The 21,021-nt window shown below is 48.8% G+C and overlaps 1 long non-coding RNA gene across 4 annotated transcripts in view; it reads left to right on the forward strand.

Moving 5' to 3' along the window:
- The window catches only part of LOC119976035, a 44,888-nt gene that overhangs the window by 3,313 nt on the left and 20,554 nt on the right, over window positions 1–21,021 (forward strand). Inside the window, exons 2-3 of one of the 4 annotated variants that reach the window (XR_005462859.1) lie at window positions 3,578–3,697; window positions 8,737–8,810. The exons of 1 other annotated variant lie outside the window; for it this stretch is intronic. This is a non-coding gene — a long non-coding RNA (uncharacterized LOC119976035). The remainder of the gene's footprint in view (window positions 1–3,577; window positions 3,698–8,736; window positions 8,811–21,021) is intronic. 2 more of the 4 variants (XR_005462857.1, XR_005462858.1) reach the window with 2 other exon arrangements.

Raw genomic sequence — 21,021 nt, forward strand, 5'->3', positions numbered from 1 at the left:
CAACCCGCTCGGAGACTCAAGATTGGGACAACTGATGGTTTATTGAAGCGAACGCAGGGAGAGCCTGCCTTCGAACAAACCAGTGAGAAGTCTTACGACAGCAGGTTAAAGTGCAACAGGTTTATTTGGAATCAGGAGCTTAACCTGGTGTTGTAAGACTTCTTACTGTGCTCACCCCAGTCCAACACCGTCATCTCCACTTCAAAAAAATTACTTGTATGATGTGGGCGTCGCTGGCAAAACCAGCATTTGTTGCCCATCCACAGCTTCCCTTAAGAGCTTGATAATGTGATGGCAAGCTGCTTACTTGGACATCTGTGGTGTAGGTACATACACAGTGCTGTTAGTGGCGGGGGAAGGCGGAGTTCTCGGACTTTGACCCAGCAAACGACGATATATTTCTGATGAGGGGAAACATTATTATATCGGAATTAATTTGAAATTAGATTTTAAAACTTTAGTTATCCAATAAGCGCTGAAGGGGTTAAGCACTTCTGTATCAATCTGAATTACACACAGATGTTTAGCTGAAGCTGCCAATTGTAAGAAGACACCCCGAGGACACAATCTGCCACGGAGCTAGTGGCTAGTCAGGAACTAGACAGATGTTAACTCTCAAGGTCTGTATAACAATGCGGGACCGTCGGCCATTTGCACTGACCCCAGGATGTCTGCCGATAACCACAGGGTGTGGGGGGGGGGGGGTGATTGCTAGCATCCGGACCTGAAGCAGAGCCATTGGACAGCAGGGGTGAGGGGGAGGGTGATTGATAGCCACACACCAGATATGGGGCGACCAATATCTAGAACTGCAAGATAGAATACACGTGCCCTTTATACTGATTGGATAGTTTAATTAAGCATGTGGACCTTTGATGTAATTGGTTAATTATTCTCATAAATTATGAATGATGTGGACCTAATGGATAGCCATGATTGGGCACAGATAACTAGTAACAAGTGATTGGTGGTATATGATAATTTCCTGTATCCTAATGCGAAGTGTAACTGTACAGGGTGGGAAGCAGAGTTGTCTGGTGTGCAAGCTGCACATGCTACCAGCCCAGTTACAACTGTAATAAAGGCTTTGGTCATAACTCCAAGAGTCTTTGTCTTGGTCTCTCATGTATGTGCGGGTGAAGTACACTATAGTTGAATATAGAACATAGAACATAGAACAGTACAGCACCGAACAGGCCCTTCGGCCCTCAATGTTGTGCCGAGCCATGATCACCCTACTCAAACCCACGTATCCACCCTATACCCGTAACCCAACAACCCCCCCCCCCTTAACCTTACTTTAATTAGGACACTACGGGCAATTTAGCATGGCCAATCCACCTAACCCGCACATCTTTGGACTGTGGGAGGAAACCGGAGCACCCGGAGGAAACCCACGCACACAGGGGGAGGACGTGCAGACTCCACACAGACAGTGACCCAGCCAGGAATCAAACCTGGGACCCTGTGCAAAATAGCTGTGCAATTTTCCCCATTACAATTTCCAAGTCAGGATGGTGAATGACTTCCAGGGGAACTTACAAGCAGTTGCCTTCTCTGGTATCTGCTGCCATTATATATCTATGAGTCGGGGAACACTTCAGCAGTCAAGGGCATTCAGCCTCTGATCTCCGGGTAAGCGTTCTTCAAGGCAGCCTTCAGGACACGCGACAACGCAGAATTGCCGAGCAAAAACTTATAGCTAAGTTCCGCACGCATGAGTTCAGCCTCAACCGGGACCTGGGATTCATGTCGCATTACATCCACTCCCCACCATCTGGCCTGGACTTGCAAAATTCCACCAACTGTTCTGGCTTGAGACAATTCACACCTCTTTAACCTGTGATTATCCCTCTCTCTGGATCTGTAATGATTTGATTACCTGCAAATTCTCGCATTCCAAGCATTGTCCGGCATCGCTGACTTTGTCTATATAAATGTTTCTGGATCATACCTCTCCAGTCACCTGAAGAAGGAGCTGCGCTCTGAAAGCTCGTGTTTGAAACAAACCTGTTGGACTTTAACCTGGTGTTGTAAGACTTCTTACTATTATGTATCTAGACTGTAATGGTCATGAGTTTGGAAGCTGCTATGTAAGGACGCCTGGTGAGTTCCTGCAGTACATCTTGTAGATGGGATACTCTGCTACCACTGTTCATCTGTGGTGAAAGGATTAAATGTTTTGTGTATGGGGGTGATAATCAAGCGGGCTGCTTTGTCCTGCAGAATGTTAAGCTACTTGACCATTGTTGGAGATGCACTTATGCAGGTAAGTGAAAAGCATTCTATCAGACTCCTGACTTAAACAGTCTGAGACTCTGCTAATTTCAATATTTCATCTATTTGAATACATGTCTTGTCAAATAGCCCACTCATTACTCATTTCCGTTTTTACCATATGCTGACCACGCCTCTCCTATTTGTCGATTATTTGTTTCCCATTTTTACATAGATTCGGATGTTATCTCATTGCTTCCAATTGTGTCCGCTGATTGTGCAAGCTGAGTTTAAAATGAGCCTTGTTTGCCGCTGCAGTGTTACGTGGCTTGGCTGTTATTTTGCTTGTCTAAATTCCTCATTCTTTCCTTAAGAGGTTTGCAGAAGCTTCTGATTCCTGCTGTCTTGCAGTTTCTGTTGCTTTCTGCAAGACCTTCCTCTTCCTACTTTTAGCTTCTGCTGACCTAACATTGTTACTTTTCTTGCCAAAGTAATGTACTTTGCTATGACTCCTTTGTTACATTTATTAACTAAGCTAAAGCTATCCCTTTTCGCTCTTTTCAACTTCAAAGGGGCTATTTATCCAGTGTCTGGAACTGGCGTTGATTTCAGGGCTGATAATGTTCCAATCATTAGTTGTTGCAAGAGTACCATTCATATTGAGGGTCTGCTGTTGGGAAACCATTGTCTAGGCAGACCCACTGACTCTGCCGGCAAGGAGAGTTTATCAGTTGTAAATGGCATTGCTTTAGTTCCCCTTTGAAATTGACAGCTCTTTGAGCATAACTATTTTCAATGTGCAGATGTCCTGGTTTTTTGATTATAAAATGGCCTGTGCAATGAGGTATGACATTCCATAGCCTTAGAAAATAATTATTTTGTTTTTGTAATTTCCGGGGGAGTAGCTCACGGGCAAAGGGCCAACCTCGTGGCCAGGTGACTTGTAGCAGCCATGTTTTATGGTTCAGCAGGGTATTCCATTTTTCCAAAATAGCAGTAAGAATAAAGTTCTGGATTTCTTATTCAGGTTCCCAACAGTGATTTGATCATTTAGTGTGTAGAATTGCTTGGATCTGTTATACAGAAAAAAATTGATACACCACACACAGAAAATGTTTATTTGTTATTGTTGATAGGATGTCATTTCATAGTATTTCATAGGATTTCATTTCATGTCATGTGGAATTCACTGGAAATGCAGCATTTATTGACCTTTCTTATTTTCCCTTGAGAAGGCGGTGGTGAGCTGCCATATTGAACCATTGCAGTCGATGTTATTTAGTTACATCTGCATTGTTATTAGGAAGAGAGTTCCAGGATTTAATCAAACAATGATAAAGGGACAGCTATGTGTTTCCAGGTCAGGATTGTGAGTGACTCATAGGGGAATTTTCTAATGGTGGTTTCCATCTGCCTGCTGCCTTTGTCCATCTTGGTGGCAGAGGTCCTGGATTTGTGAAATACGTTTGAAGACATCTTGGTGAGTACCAGTGGTTGGTTTACCAGTTGGTGGTGGCATGGTAGCACAGTGGCTAGCACTGTTCATTCACAGCTCCAGGGTCCCAGATTTGATTGCCGGCTTGGGTCATTGTCTGTGCAGAGTCTGCACATTCTCCCCATGTCATGTGGGTTTCCTCCAGGTGCTCCTAGGTAGGGTGCTCTTTCAGAGGGTTGGTGCACATTCGATGGGCTGAATGGATTCCCTCTATGATTCTATACTATGATTCTATAAGAAGCATCACTTTGTGGGTGGGAATTTGCTTTATGTTTTATCAGGATTTAATTTAGACTTTTGCAGATTAGTTTGTATATATGACCTGCATGGCACAAGTCAGCAAGGTCATGGAATACTCTCCAAATGCTTGGATGTGTGCATTCCAACAACACTCAAGAAGCATGATACCATGCAGGACTGACACCCCATCTGTTATCTTAAGCATTCCACTCCCAGCATACAGTGGCAGCAGGGTGCCCAACTTCATGATGCACTGCAGCAATTCATAGAATTCATAAAATTTACATTGCAGTAGGAGGCCACTCGGCCCATCAAGGCTGCACCGATCCTTGGAAAGAGCACCCTACTTAAGCCCACACCTCCTCCCAATCCCCTTAACCCAGTAACCCCACCTAACCTTTTTGGACACTCAGGGAAATTTAGCATGACCAATCCACCTAACCTGCACATCTTTGGACAGTGGGAGGAAACCAGAGCACCTGGAGGAAATCCACGCAGACACAGAGATAATGTACAAACTCCACAAAAACAGTGACACAAGGCTGGAGTTGAATCCAAATCCCTGGTGCTGTGAGGTGGCAGAGCTACCCACTGTGCCACCAAGCCACCCCTTCTTGCCTAAGGAGGAATTTAGCTGTATATGTCATGTGAGAGTACCTTTAAGAAATGGGTGTTTGTAAATGGGTGTGTATGTAAATATCTGCAGTGAGAGTATCTTTAAGAAATGGGTGCTTACTACTGCAGTGATGTCAGAGAGTGGGTGGAGCTGGGCTGTCTGTCAGCTTTTTACTTTCGTTTTTGAGCAGGCTGCAGGGTGTGTTTTAGTTTCATTTTCAGAGCTGGGTAGCTGCAATCACAGCCACAAGGTGTATGAAGTTATCTCTGTAATCTGAAGACTGTAAATCGATCCTGGTGATTTAAAACTAATAACAGTAGTGACTTTAACCTGATGTATTTCTGCTAAAGGTTTTGTTTTTTAAGTCGTATGGATTTTAAAAAGGAAAGCTTAAAGGTTTAGAACATAGAACAGTACAGCACAGAACAGGCCATTCGGCCCTCAATGTTGTGCCGAGCCATGATCACCCTACTCAAACCCACCCTATACCCGTAACCCAACAACCCCCCCCCCTTAACCTTACTTTTATTAGGACACTACGGGCAATTTATCATGGCCAATCCACCTAATCTGCACATCTTTGGACTGTGGGAGGAAACCGGAGCACCCGGAGGAAACCCACGCACACAGGGGGAGGACGTGCAGACTCCACACAGACAGTGACCCAGCCGGGAATCGAACCTGGGACCCTGGAGCTGTGAAGCATTTATGCTAACCACCAAGCTACCCTGCTGCCCTTACTTAGTGTTGTAGTCTTTGGGGGTTGCATTTGAATTAATGGTTGCTAAGATGTTCACTGTATGTTTTAAAAAGGTTAACTTGAGTTCATAGAATAAACATTGTTTTTCTTTAAACAATACTTTTACATTTCTGCTGGGCCACACCTGTAGAGTGGGCCGTGTGCTCCCCATACCACAATCTATTAAAAGTTGTAGGTCAGGTGAACTCCATGATACACTTTGGGGTTCTCTAAACCCTGGCCCGTAACATATGCATATGGGAATTTACAAGATATATGTTTTAATGAACAGGGATCTATGGGATTTCCAGGCACAAAAAGAAAGCAACCACATACGACAAAAGAACTAATTCTCATATACCAGAAAGCCACCCCAATTTACAATAATCAGCAACCACTTGAACAAAAATAGACCTCATATATAGAAACTCAACACAATATTACAAGAAAAATCATATTTAAAAAAACAAAGTATCAAGGTGCCAAGAGAAGAAGAAGAAAATTTCACTGACACAAGAGGTTCAAGTTTCTTGCTGATTTCCTCATGTCCTCAATAGGCACGTGAGTCAAATCTTCCTACTCAAAGATATCACACACCCAGACAGAATAAACAAATGTATCGTGCCAAAATAATATCAAAGCCTTCATTCATAAAATACTTAAAAGTAGTTGTAAAACAATTAAAGCATTATATACAAATTAAATCAAAATGTGAAAGCAATATTATGATTCGAAAAATGTCAAATTCCAATGTGAAAAATCTGTCTGAATGTAAAATAACAGAATATGTTAACAACAGAATAAAATGGGTGGAAATTGAAAGCAACATCGATTCATTTTTCCAGTTCCAGACAAGATGATGAAGTGGCACCGACACAGTGATCGCCACACTAGAAAAATAATGCAGGTGAGGGGAGCATGTGTAGGACTGGAATGAGGAATGTTCTACAGACCTAACATAAAAAGATAAGCACAACCAGGGCCCATGTGGGGCCTCACAGGGGCACCTTTTATTTGGAGGAAGTGAGACAAGTTACAGAGAAATTATTAAATTTCACAGTAACCTGATTGCCGTGTTAATGTGAGCCTACTTGTGACAATAAAGATGATTATTATTATTATTGGGGAAAATATAATTGGGCACTTTATATTTTTTTTAAATAAGTTTTTTTTTAAAGCTGGCGCAGAAACCCTGGTCCAAATGGCTTCCTTTTGCACCATCACATTTCTGTGATTCTGATATCGGATTTCCAATATTCACTGTGCTTTGACATTGTTTGAAATAGGGATTTTGTTCAATTCAGAAAAGTGAGTTTGAGACAATAACAGGAAAAGGAACAGAGAAAACGTGAACAAGGTAGACCTGAATAAGCTCATACTTGTAATGGGGCAGGGAGTAACGTTTGCAAGGGCACATTATGGCCGATTCCTAGACATCTTTGAGAAGGTGGTTGTGAAACCATTTCTTGAATCATTAAAGTCCAAGTTATTTGGAATTATGGCTCCTCCCATGTCCAGCCACGATGAAGGAATGGTTGTATGTATAAGTACAGTGCTTAAATTCCTGGAAGGAAAAAAATGACAGAGCTCTGGGGAAGGAATAGGAGAATGGGACTAACCAAATAATGCGAGAAAAGAACCACAATGGGCTGAATGGCCTCCTTCTGTGCCATAGCATTCTCTATCTTATGAATACTGACGGAGTTGTGGACAGAGACAGACATTGTGAAATCACCATCAAATAACCAAAACATGGCCTGATGATTGAGGGAAGTCATCAATGAAACAATCAACAGGTCTGGCACCATCTGTGGAAAGAGTTAACACTACGGGTCTGTATGACTCTTCTTCAGAGCTAAAGAGAGGGAGAAATTAGCACCCACAGTATTTTGCTTTTATATTGAGGAAATCAAACGTGGTTGAGTAAAGGTCATTTCTGCTGTGCACCTGTCATTGTGATACCCCAGTAATGATGATAACTGTTGTCCGTCGGTCACAACCATCTCCCCATGTTTCAGCCATGTCTGAAACCACTTGAGTGTTTTGACCCCCATTCACCGCAGGTTTCTTGATCTTCGGTATCATGATGTTGAAGACATTTCCTCCAGCCTAGCCACAGCATTCCATTCTTGTATCCCATATCTGGGTCATGAGCTTGTAAGGTGCGGAGTGACATGATGCCAGGGAGATTGAAACTGAGCATCATTGAGCATGAAAGAGTACAGACTCATCAGGTGAGGTCAGGTATTGGATGGTAACCTACATGTGATGTCCTTGGCGTGAAGGCATGAGACTTTATGGATGTAGAGCTATATGTTGAAGATTCCCAGGCCATTTCTACCCAATAATATGCCCAACAGCAGTTATAGTATAGGTAGGACTGGAGATTGTTCACTGAAGTATGTGATATCTCTGCCAGTCCTGAGGTGTTAGCGAGAAGATCATTGTGAGGTCACTGGTGTGTTGCCAGGGCCATTGCCAGTAGGTCGATCTGATTTGCACTTACCTCCGCACTTTGGCTTTTGTACTGCATATTGGCTACAATGCTTTGATGGAACGAAAGGTCAATAACCTAGAGAGTGACTGGAGTTACATATAGACCACACTAGATAATGTTGGCAATCTACCTTTCCTTAGCACACCCAGTTGGGTTTCTAAAATAATCTTGAAGTTATTCCTATAGCATTTCTGTGATTCGTTAAGTAACTTAAACAGTATTTTTCAAACTTTTTGTCTTGGGATCCACTTTTACCAACCAGTCAACGTTTGGGACCCATGCCAGCCGACTTTTATGGCCCACGCAGCATACCTTCACAACACACCACTTTTTCTTACCTTTAATGCGACAAATGAGCCTGCTTGATCCTCACAGTCTCACATCAGGGTCACAGGAGGAGAGGACAATGCACATATTAGGTTCAGAGCTCAGCCGGTTCATGTTTCTGGGGACAGAAAATTCAACCTCGCACATGTAAGTCATTGTGAAGGGCAATAGCAACAAAATGCTTGTTTTACTCTGCACTGGGCATTCCTCAGATATGTTTCTCCAGAATGCAGGCAGCCTCATGGACTTGTGGCATGTTTTTAATGTGCTGTCTCAGGTGAGGTGCAGGAGTTCAGTCTCTTCATTTGGAGTCAGCTGTAAGTTAATAATTGACTCTGGGGTCTCAAACTCGAAAGGATATTTCACCCACCTCTTCTCTTTCAAAATACTGTATGAAACTTCTCCTCTGGAAAGTATCGAAAAAACTGTTGATCAGCGTAGCCAGATACAACTGAATAAGGCTTGCTAGTCAATTGACAGTCCCCTTACTGATGTTGTTTTCTTCGATGTGTCACAACAGTGTGGAGAACATGTTGTAGTTTTGGCTTTGTACTTGCACTTGCCAAACTTTCATTGACTTTTGGAAACCATCTATTTCTTCACAGTGCTGAAAGCAACCATCATCCTTCCCTTGCAATTTGAGGTTCAGTTCATTTGGAATTGAAAAGATGTCTGCAAGGTAAGATATAGTTAGCATGTAACTCTCATTTGCCAGTACTTCCCCGCATATAACACACATGGGCTTTGCATCCTGCTTTGCAATGGCACAATTAACAAAGCCATACCTCCAGAAATCATCTTTATACTGCTTTGTTCCCGATTTCAGTTTCTTCCTAATGGGAAGTTCACCAGTGACCCTGGAGCTCTGTCTCCAGCTCACACCAGCACTGCTATGTCCTGCCTTAGACTCTCCCAGGCAGCTCCCTGAATTGTGAGATCCAGGTCTGTTTGTGTCTCTGGCCCTTTCCTTCTTATTACAAAATGACCCAGCTTCAGCTCTTCACAGTCCTGTTGCTTGCAGTCCAGCAGCTTCAAAATGGAGGAATCACTCCTCCGTGATTACCCACCCAAATCACGCATGTACAGAGCACGTGCGTCAGTGTATGTGCCAGGCGCAGGATCAACTCTCTGCTCACTGGTGGGAAGGCTCCAGCGTTCATATTTAAAGGCCATTCATAGTCGGCATTCTCAATTTAAAAGCCGGCGCAGCCATTGGGTGCTTCTGTCGCGACTGGTAATGCTGCGAATGCTCGCTCTGCAACTCTCCCAACACCCACCTGAGGTTCACGACCCCCAGTTTGAAATACCCTGCTTTGATCAATTATCCAATGCATGACTGACAACCCAAGGTTCTTTCAATTGCCAAAAGCCAAAATGTTTCTCTACGTCCCATCAAAAAACCATCATCAACCAAGTTGCAGTGCTACCTGACAACCTCCATATTTCTTCCATGCCCCGCCCTTGACTAGTTTCTAAATGAAGATTGGCAGCTGTTTATTTAAACACTCTAGCCACATTTCAAATCTAACTGGAATTCACCCCACCTCAGATACACCACAGGCTAGAGATGAAATAAAGCAATCCCTACAATGTCCCATTGAACACTCCCAGGACAGGTACAGCATGGATTAGATGCAGAGTAAAGCTCTCTATACTGTCTCACTGTGTTTGAGGAGATGATTGCAAACACCTCCTCCATTAAATCCATGCCCTCCACCAACACTCTGTTATTACCCTCTTATTAACTCCAATTAATTCTTGGTGCTTTTCCCTCCCTCCTGCATCCACCAGCACAGGACTGGGCTGCACCATTTTAATCAGAGTTAATGAACAGGTTAAAGGTTTGGTTAGAAGTGAAAATGATTATGGCCTGCTTCGCGATGACTACCCGAAGCTTTAGTGCGTCCCTCAGTTCTGGACCTTGGACTGTTCCAGTCTGCAACACTCGATTGGGGACAACTCTTTGTAATGGAAGACCAACGGGTTTTGGGAGGACCAAAGGACATCTTTCACAAAGTTGATGGTCCTCCTTGCACAGTTGATGCTTACCTCGATGTGTAACCTTGGGAACAGCCTGTAGAGCACAGCATCCAGAATCATGGAGCTATTCAGGACGAACCTCGACAAAATCATTGCTTCTTTTTATAGACCTATTTTGCAAAATCACATTCTGGACCGAGGTGAATGATGGTCTCTTCCCCAGTGCAGACCCCTCGAGGGCAGTGTGCAGAGGTGGTGAGGCATCAGGCGTGCATGAAGGATCAGACTGGGAACGTCTCTCACCAGCAGCCAAGCAAAGACTTGGTGCTTGTTGAGAGTTCTGGCGATGAGGCCAGACTGACTTTCACAGGCTGATCTGTCAACTCAGTTCCCTCAGAAAATTTCCTCACTCTTGGGCAATATTCTGTCAAAGGCTTTCTCCAGGTCCAAGAATGAGGATGAGGCAATTGTCCACTCCCTCATCCTGCACTTAGGCAATCATATCCCTGAGTTACCCAAGGCTAACTTTCTGCCAGAGACAAGGTAGGTTTAGCCAGGGTGGATCAACACCAGAGTGGGCTTGACCCGATTGTACTGACCTTGGGCAGCACTTTCTAGTCCATGTTAAGCAGCGTAATGGGCTGCCACTTCCTGATTTTCTCTTTCTCACCCTTCCACTTATTGTTGAGGTTGATGATGCCTTTTCTCATAGATTCTGACATGCTCCTAGCCACAAACATACTCTTGTATACCATCAGCAGATCAGGACGATCCAGTCCCACAGAGCTGATTACAACTTAGCCGGTAAACCATTGTTTGTGCATGAGTTTTACACCGATGGACCTGCCAACCTTTGTCAGCTCATCCAGAGTTAATGGTTTGTCCAGTCTCCCTGATTACTGTTTTTAAGACCTCCTTGATGGAGGACAGGAAGGACTGCGAGGCCACGCTGTCTATGAGCTTAACGTCATATCATCCGGCATAAAGGATTTGCTAAGCTTGATTTAGTATGTCAGGCTGTGATGATGTTACCGACCCATGAAAATGTGAACATTTTCCGGTGAAGCTCCAGGAAGGAGAGCTGATCTGGGAAGGTTGCCATTTCATCCGATCAGGACTAGCTTCCGTTATCCGGGAATCTGGGTGGCCTATGATTGGGCCTCGCTCCATGAAAACTAACTTTCCTGGACTGGTCGATGGGATGAAGGCTAACTTGAAAAGGTGGGATCCCTCCATCTGATCTTAGCGGGATGGGTGCAGGCAGTGAAGATGAATACTCTCCCGAGCTTTTTGTTATTTGTTCTGGTATCTCTCAGTCTTTCTTACCAAGGCTATCTTTTGCAGGGTTAATAAATTGGTTTCTATTTTCGTTTGGGCTGGAAAGACCCCTCATAATCTTGTAGATTATCAGATCACTATCAGATCATCCCTCAACCTCTGGGGGGCCTCACGGTAGCATGGTGGTTAGCATCAATGCTTCACAGCTCCAGGGTCCCAGGTTCGATTCCCGGCTGGGTCACTGTCTGTGCGGAGTCTGCACGTCCTCCCCGTGTGTGTGTGGGTTTCCTCCGGGTGCTCCGGTTTCCTCCCACAGTCCAAAGATGTGCGGGTTAGGTGGATTGGCCATGCTAAATTGCCCGTAGTGTAAGGTTAATGGGGGGGTTGTTGGGTTACGGGTATACGGGTTACGTGGGTTTAAGTGGGGTGATCATTGCTCGGCACAACATCGAGGGCCGAAGGGCCTGTTCTGTGCTGTACTGTTCTATAAGCTCTATAAACCTCCTTCTTTCTAATGAAAATAGTCTGAGTTTATTCAGCCTCTCCACATAGCTAACACCCTCCAGACCAGACAACATCCTGGTAAACCTCTTCTACACCCTCTCCAAAACCTCCACATCCTTCTGGTAGGGTGGCGACCAGAATTGTGCAGCTTTACCAAGGTTCTGTACAACTTTTGCATGACTTGTCAGTTTTTATACTCGAAGAACAAGTATATCATGAGGGGGTGGATGGAATGGTTCTACTTGAGGTGGCAGCCTTTTACCTCCTTTTTCAGAGAACTGGTTGCCATCAGCTGTTTGGGGAGGGGGTGTGGAGGTTTGTCTTTTTGTTTTTGAGGTTTTGTTTTCTTCATGGATGGCTGTGCACGGTGCAGTTTGCTGTATCATTGTCATTTTGTTATAATGAAAACCTTTTATGAGTAAAGAAATATGTTTTTAAATATTACTGAGAGACATTCTTTCTTCAAGCTATTGATCACAGAGATCTCATTGTCTACTATTTAGAAGGAGGAATGTGAGCATGTCTCATCCTGCACCACAGAGTAGATGCTGGAGCAGAAAACGATCCTGGAGGCCTCTGTAATGAACATGAGGTCTGCTGACCATGGAATGATATAGACATACTGGTCAGATGGGCTGAACAGTGGCAAATGGCATTTAACCTTAGAAAGTGTGAGGCGAGGCTTCCGGTTGCGGCTATGACCAGCTAAGTCGCACGTTTGGCTGCTCCTGCTACAAAGGTGTTTTCGGGCCGATTGGAGGGCCCCAACGGCGCTGTAAGGACAAATCCCGGTGGGGGAAGGCTCCCTGAAGAGAACCAGACCAACTTTATGGTCGGTACCCGGAGTGGGGTGGTAAAGAAAGCAACAGCAGCTCCCCAAAAAAAGCGGGGGAAGAAGACCAAAATGGCGGCCGGTGGCGCACCCGAGGAATGGAGGAAATGGGCGGAGGAGCAGCAGGCCGCTCTCCTGCGCTTCTTTACGGAGCTGAAAATGGAGCTCTTGGAGTCAATGAATGCGACGACCACCAGGCTGATGGGAGCCCAGGTGACCCAAGAGGCGTCGATTCGGGAGCTGCAGCAGGAGATGACCGCGAGGGAGGAGGAGGCCACGGTCCTCGTGGGAAAGGTAGAGGTGCACGAGGCACTCCACCTGAAATGGCAGAGCCGTTTTGAGGAGCTGGATACCCGAATGAGGCGGAAGAACCTGAGGATCTTGGGCCTGGCAGAAGGCCTGGAGGGGTCAGACCTCCCGGGATATATAGCAGAAATGCTGAGCTCCCTGATGGGGGCAGGGGCCGTCCCTTCGCCCCTGGAGATGGAAGAGGCCTACAGGGTCATGGCTAGGAAGCCAAGAGCAAATGAGCCCCCGAGGGCGGTGCTGGTGCGGTTCCAGCGACTCAGCGACCGTGAGAGAGTGCTGGAGTGGGCCAAGAGGGAAAGGAGCAGCAAGTGGGAGAATTCAACGGTGAGGGTCTACCAGGACTGGAGTGCGGAGGTGGCAAAGCGGCGGGCCCGGTACAACCGGACGAAGGCGGTGCTACATGCAAAACGGATCAGGTTCGGAATGCTGCAGCCAGCGCGCTTGTGGGTCACCTACAGGAACCAAAACCACTATTTTGAGTCCCCAGAGGAGGTGTGGGCCTTTGTACAGGAAGAGAAACTGGACTCGAATTAGACCCAGGGGATACTTGGCGGCCGTAGCCGCTCGGGTACTTTCAGCTGAACTCTTTGTTTGGATCTTGAACTCTTGCTGGGGGTTTTTCTTCTGATGTTTTTTCCCCCCTTTGCCAACTTCCCTTAGTTATTGTTATTGTGGTTATTCATGGTCATTTACGGTTATTTATGCTGTTTGGTAGAGGGCGACTGTTAAGTACATTGTTATTGGTTATCTATCTGTTATTTATAATGTTAAGTTGGGGAGGCGGGACGGGGGGGAGAGCAGATCGGGGATATGGGCTCCTAGGGGGGGCTCTTTACAGGCATGGACGGGGACGGGGGTGGAACTGAAGATGGCGGGGTGGGGTGGGGCAGGGCGAAAGCGCGGGCTTTCCTCTGTTTTCCCGTGCGCGGGGCAGAGGAGGGGGGAGGGGAGGAGTGCGGGGCGTGGCTAGCAATGGCGACCTTTCCCGCGCTGGAGCGGGGCCAGGGAGGAGTGGCAAGGGGGGGGAGCCCCCCCCCCCGAGCCGGGGGGAGTCGGAGTGTGGCAGGAGCAGCCGGGTCAGCGTGAACCAGCTGACTTACGGGAGTACGATGGAGGGTACATCGCGGCTAGGAGGGGTCCTAGCCTGGGGGGGGGGTGGGGGGGAGGGGGGTTAGGGAGGGACACCGGGTTGCTGCTGCAAAGACCAGAAACGGGAAGTGGAGGACTGGAGAGGTGGGGGGAGGGGGACATCGCCATGGGGAGCGGGTCAGAAGGGGAGGGTCGACCCGGGGCGAGCAGGGAACAGGACATGGCTAATCGGCAGGGGAAGGGGGCGGGTCGTCCCGCGACCCGGCTGATCACTTGGAACGTGAGGGGGCTGAATGGGCCGGTCAAGAGATCAAGGGTATTCTCACACCTGAAGGGACTGAAGGCTGATGTAGCAATGTTACAGGAGACCCATTTGAAGGTAGTGGACCAGGTTCGCCTGAGAAGGGGGTGGGTGGGACAGGTGTTCCACTCTGGATTGGACGCAAAGAACCGGGGGGGTGGCTATTCTGGTGGGAAAGAGGGTGTCGTTCGTGGCGGAGGAGGTGGTGGCGGATAAGGAGGGTAGGTATGTGATGGTGAAGGGTAAGCTGCAGGGGGAGAAAGTGGTGATGGTCAACGTATATGCCCCGAACTGGGATGACGCGGGTTTTATGAGGCGCCTATTGGGCCTCATTCCGGGACTGGAGGCAGGGGGCTTGATCATGGGGGGGGACTTTAACACAGTGCTGGACCCCGGGCTAGACAGATCGAGCTCAAGGACCAATAGGAGGCCGGCAGCGGCAGAAGTGCTGAGGGGGTACATGGAGCAGATGGGAGGAGTAGACCCATGGAGGTTTGGTAGGCCAAGGGCGAGGGAGTATTCCTTTTTCTCCCACGTTCATAGAGTGTACTCCAGAACCGATTTCTTCGTGTTGAGCAGGGGGCTGATCCCGAGGGTACGGGAAGCTGAGTACTCGGCCATTGCGATCTCTGATCATGCACCACATTGGGTGGATGTGGAAATGGGGGAGGCGCGGGACCAGCGCCCGCTGTGGCGGCTGGATGTGGGGCTGTTAGCGGACGACGAGGTGTGTAAAAGGGTCCGGAAGAGCATTGAGAGCTATCTGGACTTGAACGACACGGGTGAGGTGCAGGTGGGGATGGTCTGGGAGGCCCTGAAGGCAGTGATCAGGGGAGAGCTGATCTCCATAAGGGCACACAGAGAAAGAAAGGAGAGGCAGGAGAGGGAGAGGCTGGTGGGGGAGCTATTGGAAGTGGATAGGAGATATGCGGAGGCACCAGAGGAGGGGCTGCTGGGAGAACGGCGCAGCCTGCAGGTCAAGTTTGACCTGCTGACCACCAGGAAGGCAGAGACGCAGTGGAGAAGGGCACAGGGCGCGGCCTATGAGTATGGGGAAAAGGCGAGCAGGATGCTGGCACACCAGCTTCGCAAACGAGATGCGGCTAGGGAGATTGGGGGAGTGAAGGAGAGGGGCGCGAAGGTAGTGCAGAAGGGGCAAGAAGTGAATGGGGTCTTCAGGGATTTTTACAAGGAGTTGTATCGGTCTGAGCCGCCGACGAGGAGAGGGGGAATGGAGGACTTCCTAAACAAATTGAGGTTCCCAAGGGTCCAGGAGGGGCTGGTAGAAGGGCTGGGGGCGCTAATAGGGCTAGAGGAGCTAGTCAAGGGAATAGGTCAGATGCAAGCGGGGAAGGCGCCGGGGCCAGATGGGTTCCCGGTGGAATTCTACAAGAAAAATGTGGACTTGGTGGGACCGGTACTGGTACGAGCCTTTAATGAGGCGCGAGAGGGGGGGGTTCTGCCCCCGACAATGTCGCAGGCTCTGATCTCCCTGATATTGAAGCGAGATAAAGACCCCGTGCAGTGCGGGTCCTACAGGCCTATCTCGCTTCTGAACGTGGATGCCAAGTTGCTGGCAAAGATCCTGGCAGCTAGAATAGAGGATTGTGTGCCAGGGGTAATCCATGAGGACCAGACAGGGTTCGTGAAGGGGCGGCAGCTCAACACGAACGTGCGGAGATTGCTGAATGTAATTATGATGCCGGCAGTGGAGGGGGAGGCTGAGATAGTGGTAGCGCTGGACGCGGAGAAGGCATTCGATAGGGTGGAGTGGGAGTACCTGTGGGAGACGTTGGAACGGTTTGGGTTTGGGGAAGGGTTTATTAAGTGGGTGAAGTTGCTCTACTCGGCCCCAACGGCGAGTGTAGTGACAAACGGGAGGAGGTCGGAGTATTTCGGGCTCCACCGAGGGACCAGGAGGGATGTCCCCTATCCCCCCTACTTTTCGCACTGGCGATTGAACCGTTGGCGATGGCACTGAGGGGTTCAGGGGGGTGGAGAGGACTGACTAGGGGAGGGGAGGAACATCGAGTATCGCTGTATGCGAATGATCTACTGCTGTACGTGGCAGACCCAGAAGGGGGAATGCCGGAGATAATGGAACTATTAGCAGAGTTTGGGGACTTTTCGGGGTACAAACTAAATTTGGGCAAAAGCGAGGTTTTTGTGATACACCCGGGGGATCAGGGAGAGGGTATTGGGAGACTCCCCTTCAAGCGAGCAGGAAAGAGCTTTAGGTACTTAGGGGTGCAGGTGGCAAGGAACTGGGGGACCCTCCACAAGTTGAACTTTTCCAGGCTGGTGGAACAGATGGAGGAGGAATTTAAGAGGTGGGACATGGTACCGTTGTCGCTGGCGGGGAGGGTGCAGTCAATCAAAATGACGGTCCTCCCAAGGTTCTTGTTTTTATTTCAGTGCTTGCCCATCTTCCTCCCTAGGGCCTTCTTGAAAAAGGTGACGAGTAGCATCATGAGCTACGTGTGGGCGCATGGCACCCCAAGGGTGAGGAGGGTCTTTTTGGAGCGGAGTAGGGACAGTGGTGGGCTGGCACTACCCAATCTCTCGGGGTATTACTGGGCGGCAAATGTGTCAATGGTGCGCAAGTGGATGATGGAAGGGGAGGGGGCAGCTTGGAAACGAATGGAGAGGGCGTCCTGTGGCAACACAAGCCTGGGGGCCCTAGTAACGGCACCATGGCCGCTCCCCCCCACGAGGTACACCACGAGCCCGGTGGTGGCGGCCACCCTCAAGATATGGGGGCAGTGGAGGCGACACAGGGGGGATGTGGGAGGTCTGTTGGCGGCGCCAATAAGAGGGAACCATAGATTCATCCCGGGGAACATCGACGGGGGATTTCAGAGCTGGTACAGGGTGGGCATACGGCAGCTGAAGTACCTGTTTATAGAGGGGAGGTTTGCGAGCCTGGGAGGGCTGGAGGAGAAGTTTGAGCTCCCCCCGGGAAACATGTACAGATATTTACAAGTGAAGGCATTTGCTAGGCGGCAGGTGGAGGGGTTCCCCCTGCTCCCCAGTAAGGGGGCGAGTGATAGGGTGCTCTCGGGGGTCTGGGTCGGAGGGGGGAAGATATCAGACATCTACAAGATAATGCAGGAGGCGGAAGAAGCATCAGGGGAGGAGCTGAAAGCCAAGTGGGAAGGGGAGCTGGGAGAGCAGATAGAAGACGGGACGTGGGCGGATGCACTGGAGAAGGTCAATTCTTCCTCCTCGTGTGCGAGGCTGAGCCTCATTCAATTTAAGGTGCTGCATAGAGCTCACATGACGGGGACAAGGATGAGCCGGTTCTTTGGGGGTGAGGACAGGTGTGTCAGATGTCTGGGAAGCCCAGCGAACCATGTGCATATGTTCTGGGCATGTCCGGTGCTGGAAGGGTTCTGGAAGGGGGTGGCAAGAACGGTGTCGAAGGTGGTGGGGTCCATGGTCAAACCAGGATGGGGGCTTGCGATCTTTGGGGTCGGGGTAGAACCGGGGGTACAGGAGGCTAGGGAGGCCGGAATACTGGCCTTTGCGTCCCTAGTGGCTCGACGAAGGATATTAATTCAATGGAAGGACGCGAGGCCTCCAAGCGTTGAAACTTGGATTAACGATATGGCCAGCTATATTCAGCTAGAAAGGATCAAATTTGCCCTGAGAGGGTCGGTACAGGGATTCTCCAGGCGGTGGCAACCTTTCCTTGACTTTTTAGATCAGAGATAGGCGTACGGGGTCGTGGCAGCAGCAACCCGGGGGGGGAGGGGGGAGGGGAGGGGGGGGGGGAGGGGGAGGGGGGGGGGAGGGGGGGGGAGGGGGGGGGAGGGGAGGGGGGGGGAGGGGGGGGAGGGGAGGGGGGGAGGGGAGGGGGGGAGGGGGGGGGAGGGGGAGGGGGGGGAGGGGGGGGAGGGGAGGGGGGAGGGGAGGGGAGGGGGGGGGCAGCAATGGTCGTGGGGGGACAAGCACGACTGTAACGCGGGCAAATCTGCTCGCTGCTCATGTCTGAAACTGTAGGCTGCCTTGTTTGTTAAGTTGTTGCTTGGGGGGGGGGGGGGAGGGCTGGGGCGCGCGAGAGGGCGGGCGAGGGAGGGATATTTGCCTAGAGGGATTGTGTTGTAAATAATTTAAAAATTAGTGGGGGTAAATGTCTGTATGGAAAAACTCTTTCAATAAAAATTATTTTAAAAAAAAGAAAGTGTGAGGCGATGCATTTTGAGGGGACTAACAAGGCAAGGGAATACACAATGAACGGTTGGACGCTGGGGTGAGGATTAGAGGGACCTTGGAGTGCATGTCCATAGATCCCTGAAGGCAGCAGGGCAGGTAGATAAGATGCTTAAGAAGGCTTTTCAGATACTTGTCTTTATTAGCCGAAGCATAGAATATCAGAGGAGGGAATGTCATGGTGGACCTGTATAAAACACTGGTTAGGTCACAGTTAGAGTATTGTGTGCAGTTCTAGTCACCAAAGCATAGGAAGGATGTGATTGCATTAGAGAGAGAGCAGAGGCGATTCACCAGGATGTTGCCTGGGCTGGAGCGTTTCAATGATGAAGTGAGGCTGGTTAGACTGGGGCTCTATTCCTCAGAGCAGAGAAGGCTGAGGGAGCATCTGATCAAGATGCACAACATTCTGAGAGACATAGGTAGGATAGGAAGAAACCTTTTCCGTTAGTCCAGGGGTCAAAATCACAGATTTACGGTCAGGGCAGGGAGGAGATTTAGAGGGAATTTCAGAACAAACCTTTTCACCCAGAGGGTGGTGGGAATCTGGTATCACTGCCTGAAAGGATGGTAGAGGCGGAAACCCTCACAACATTTAAGACGCATTTAGATGGGCACTTGAAATCCGCAGCATACAAAGCTACTGACCAAGTGCTGGAAAATGGGGTTAGATATGATGACCAGTGCATCCACGATGGGCTGAAGGGCCTCTTTCTGTGCTGTAAACCTCTACGATTCTATTACTCTTGGAGACCTTCCTTGATATCGAACCCCATCGACTGCAGTAAGAGCAGGTTCTGCAAGCTATTCTGGATTAACTGCACTTCCTCCATCTCTCTCTCTTACCTTCTATACATCTTTGAGGGTGAAGACCCTCTCGATCCTCACCTTGATTGCTTCCCACCAGACCAACGGAGACTCAATGAAGGGGTCCACGGTTCTCTTTTGAACACCCCAATGTGTTCTGGGGTCAACGATTTCATGTTCAGCTTCCATATCCCCCCCCCCCACCAACCCTCTGGCCACACATCTTGGCGTCTTCCACCGTTTCCACCAGGAATCTGGATGTGGCATCCAGTTTGCTGTCGGCCCTACCGCACCAACAAAGTTGATGTCACGGCCTATAATGTGCAACCTGGACGCTGTCAACTCATTTTCCAAAATAACTCCATTCAGAATCTGCTGCTGCTCTGAAAGACCCACTCTTGGCGAGCACTGCAGCAGAGATCATCGATCATAGTCCAGAGCACTCACTTCCTGCAAAGCAAATAAACCCAACCTGTTGATGGACCCTGCGCTTCAAATGATTCAGCCCCACCCTCTGCTGGGCAACGGAAGTACTACACCAATGGAGGCAATAAACATCTGGTGGCCATTGAGGGGGGTCAGTAGCCACCTTAGGGCTGCGATGCCCTCAGGAAAACATCCTGTTCACAGTGGGTGAAGAGAGCTAGAGGGAAAGCGCTTTGCTTTTCAGAGCAATGGCAGCTTGTGGCTCCCAGACACTTAGCTGGTGGGAAATTTACTCTTTCTATAACACAGACCACTCGCTCTTCACTCGGCAAAATACCCTGCACCTGTGCACTGCCCCAATCTGCTTCTGCCAAGCAGGGACGGCATGGCGGCCCAGTGGTTATCAATGCTGCTTCATGGCGCCAAGGGCCCGGGTCCAGGTCACTGTCCATGTGGAGTTTTGCACATTCTCCCCGTGTCTGCAGGGGACTCACCTCCACAACCCAAAGATGTGCAGGGTAGATCGCACTAAATTGCCCTTTAATTGGAAAAATTAAAACATATATAGATTGAAAAAAAATGCGTCAGCCAAGCTTTTTTTTAACTCTTCCACAACTTAAAGCTTTCAATTTTTCAGGTTCAAATCAAGAAGCCGCTTCTCACGGTTGCGCGGTGGTTAGCACTGCTGCCTCACAGCGCTAGGGATCTTGGGTGACTGTCTGGAGTGTGCACTTTCTCCCCATGTGCACCTGGGTTTATGGGTGTTCAGGTTTCCTCCTAAAGTCCACTGTGCAGGTTAGGTGAATGGCCGTGCCAAATTTCCCCTCAGTGTCCAGGGATGTGCAGGTTAGGCTATGGGATTACGAGAGTGGGGCAGGGTGAATGGGGGAGTGAACCTGGGTAGAGTGAGCTTTTGGTGGGTCGGTGAAGACTCAATGGGCTGAATGGCCTCCATGTGCACTGTAGGAATTCTATGGCTTCCATTTTGTATGATTTACTTTTTCTATAATTGAAATACATTTCTGGCGGCTTTCAACACAGAACTGTGGCTGGCAGGCAGGGGCAAAGAGTCATTTAGGGCTCAGAACGAGTCCGTTCAGCCCATCGGGTCTGTGCTGGCTCTCCACCAAGCAATTCAGCCTGTCCCAATCT

This window comes from Scyliorhinus canicula, chromosome 13 (genome assembly GCF_902713615.1).
Source record: "Scyliorhinus canicula chromosome 13, sScyCan1.1, whole genome shotgun sequence".
Classification (NCBI taxonomy): Eukaryota; Metazoa; Chordata; class Chondrichthyes; order Carcharhiniformes; family Scyliorhinidae; genus Scyliorhinus; species Scyliorhinus canicula.